Raw genomic sequence first — 3,792 nt, 5'->3', positions numbered from 1 at the left:
GGATTTCCACCTCTTTTTTGAATTTCTTTGACTACTAGGCATATCTTAGTTTGTGTATCCTTTTACTCCCTCTCTTACATTTAATCATTGCTCTAAAATCCCCAGACGGCGGTAGACAGCTAGCCACCGCCCCAATTAATTTTTAGGCATTTGAAAATTAAGAAATGACGCATAGATCTGCCTAGGCGTCCGCCTAGCCTGACACACCCCGACCCAGAATATCCACTAGGATTCCAAATCGAGCCATGTTGGCCGACACCTAGAAGGTAGCAAAGCCATAAAGTGTGATCATGTGGAAAAATGTGAATAAATTTAAACCTAAGAATGCCTAAATACCAGAGTGTACTGGTGAGCGAGAATGAATCCACTTCACGTGTGACGTTAGAGCATAAGTAAATACAGTAGAGGTAAGATAATAATTATACCATCACAAGGAGCGCCACAAGTCCTCGTCGATACAGAACTTTGCTACTAGAACCTGGAGGGGTGCAAAATAAAAAGTGTGATTGGGCAAAATAAAGACTTTCAAAATCATTTCAATGATCAAAGGTAGTAACCCCTCGCTGTAAACCTGTATAGTTTCCAGAAAATCATACTACGTATACATATGAAATCAAAAGTATACTAATAATAAATCCAGAAGTATACCACGACACATCATCTCATTAGCAATATAAATAATCATGTGCTTAATAACTCATACTAGCACGTCAGTCGGAGTCACCTATGGTAACCTGTACGACTATAACCATATCTCATCAATCAATGCTAGCTCAGAAGTCACCTATAGTGACCTGTACGACTTATCCATATCTCATCAATCAATGCTAGCTCATAAGTTGGAGTCACCTATAGTGAATTATATGACTTATCCATATCTCATCAATCAATATCCCAGTAATATGTTAGCCGGATCCACCTCTTGTGGCCTGTACGGCTGAACCCATAGCTCATTACATATCCATGCACATGAGTCGAAACCACCTCTAATGGTCTGTACGACAGGCTGGGTGTAAATAATTACACTCAAGTGATACAATCACGTGAAGGCTGTGCGAAGTATAGCAAGTCACCTACGAGTAGGAACCACCTAATGTGGTTTGTACGACACGCTGGCACCTACCTTGAATCCAAGGTGAGCGTGTGGTGCGGGAGGTGAACGATCAAGTGAAGGCTAGGCCCTGTCCTCGGGGAGCACTAACACCGGGTGCAGGGTTATAAGCTATAATTACATCTCGACATAACCATACCCACTGCAATCACTATCACCAACATGTACTAACTCGAACTTATCTGTGCATCCTGCGTTCACCTTCGTACTTTAAAGCATTCACAATAATTATGCGCAATAATATACTTATGGACATGCCCTGATGCAATCCAAAACTTAACCATATCGTAATGCTTCCAAATATATATATATATATATATATATATATATATATATATCAATAATGTAGTGTAAAATGTACAATCTATAACGCCCTACTCCCGAACTATTAATTTTTGGGAATAATTATCGTTGACAAGATCAACTAAACACTAGTTTAACTAACTATCAATACTTACGATTCTTTACTTCAATTTCTTGATCCTTCACACAATGATTTATAACCAACATCCAATCACTAAATCATAAGGTTAAATCTCACATTTTCCACCAATGTACCTCACATTGCACAATTTCCCAAACAAGCCTATTGTCTTAATTATTTAGCCTCATTTATGGTATAGCTACATCTAAGTTCTCGTTAGATTGCCTACGTACCCTAAACAGGAATCAAGTCATTCGTAGTTCATATTAATACTTCAAAGCATTCACAGTAATTATATGCAATAATCGATTTATAACCGTTCGTGGAATTATCAATCATATATATATATATATATATATATATATATATATATATATAAAGGAAAAGACCCACTTACCTGAGGTTCGCGCTATAACTCCCTAGTACAAATATCGAGACGTCACGAACCATCGTTGCCTAGAACAATTATCAAATCACGTCTGAGAGTTAATTTATATAAAACACATCCCTATGTAATTCAATCCGGAAGATCTGCATAATGGATTTCTGATCCGTTGCTTCTAAAGATCCAGATTATGCTTCTAGAACAACATCCTAAAGTTCCACTACGATCCAACGGTTGGATCTCATCCAATCACAAATTCAAGTGGCGGTCAACGTTTTATTTTATGAACTTACAAATCCAATTTAGGAAGATCTGTATATTGGATTCCCGATCCGTAAGTTCCTATGGCCTCAAATATTACGTACTATAACGTATTAAAGTTTGGTGACGATCCAACGGTCGGATCATCGATTCATACAATGACCTATTAACGTAACGTAGAGAATTTAGATTCCAACAATCAACCTACGTCATACAATTACCAAAACTAAACTCAAGGCATCTAATTAGCCTAAGAATAACATCAACGGCCCCCTAGCCACATGCCGCCGCACGCACGGCCATGGGTGGCGGTCAGCCGTCCTGACTCGCCGAAAAATCCAACTATTTCCAAAAATTACCAAAATTTACAGAATTGTAGGTCTCAATGATTGGAGCAACTTTCATACATGTGACCAAGGCCAATTAGGCCGGGAAGAGGTTCAATTTCGTTAAAACCCGTTGGCACCCTCAGAGTGGGTGGTTCTTGATTTGCCTCCATACAAGCTCCGACGTCTCCAAGGTTGATTGGGCTTTGTTTCTAGGTTCATGGAGGTTCTATTGGTGGTGGCAAGCTAAGGAAATTGTTTCACAAATGGTGGTTCGAAGCTGAGAATCACCTAGACCCGTCGGTGGGTTTTCTCCAATATTGGGATTAAAACTCGTCAATTTTGGTTACAATTAGCTGCTAGGATGTTGTGATGAGGCTTGGTGGTGATGGGGGGGGTGTTGAAGAAAGCCGGAAATTTGGGCGGAAAACTGTCGGAAAACACTAAAGGAACCGGGTCATCGCGCGGGTCAAGGGAACTCGGCCCGTTCCCCCTGCTTTTTCTTCTCCCTCCTTTCCCTCCTTCCCCTCTTCTCTGGTTGGTCTTCACCTTCCTCTCTCCACTCCCCATTCGGCCATTCTCTTCCTCTCCTCTCCTTCACAACTTTCCCTTCTTAATTTTTTCTTTTTTCCTTACTCTCAAATAACCTTATATTATAATATAGTTTGAATGCAAAGATATAAAGAAGATATAAAATAGTAATATACCCACCTTGGATCGCTATAGAAATATTTCGTACATCTCACTAAACGTTGGTCCACAAAAGTCAATATCCTCGCCTCTAAGGCCCTTTTTATAAAATTATGCTTTTAAAATTTGTAAAAACATAGAATTAGGGATGGGTCGTCACATAGCTCCGTCTAGGCACCCACTTAGGTCGCAACTCTCACTCAAATAGAAAATCGATAACTTTCATTTTTCATTTTATTTTTTTTTCAATAAAATGTAAGAGACTTATTGAATACTTGAATGAACACTTATTACATGTTTGTTCCTCATGTATTCAATATTTTATAATACTTTATAATCTATATGTCATTTTATTTTGTAATTTCTGTATTCCAATACAATTATGTGTTTCTTAAGTATAAATAAACATTTTTCTATACGATATATAATAAATATATTTAAATCTGCCTAGGCACTACTGCCAGACTAGGGCCTAGTGTCTTTTAGAATCTTGCATTTAATTATAGATTTGATAGTTAATGCTTGTTCCTATTAGAAATTCGCCCTCCTTATTTCCTCGATAGTTAATGTTTGTCGTTTGTGTAACATTTTCCTC

The sequence above is a fragment of the Malus sylvestris genome, chromosome 13 (assembly GCF_916048215.2).
Source record: "Malus sylvestris chromosome 13, drMalSylv7.2, whole genome shotgun sequence".
Classification (NCBI taxonomy): Eukaryota; Viridiplantae; Streptophyta; class Magnoliopsida; order Rosales; family Rosaceae; genus Malus; species Malus sylvestris.
The sequence above is the reverse complement of the archived record's forward strand: the minus strand, read 5'-3'. Positions refer to the sequence as shown.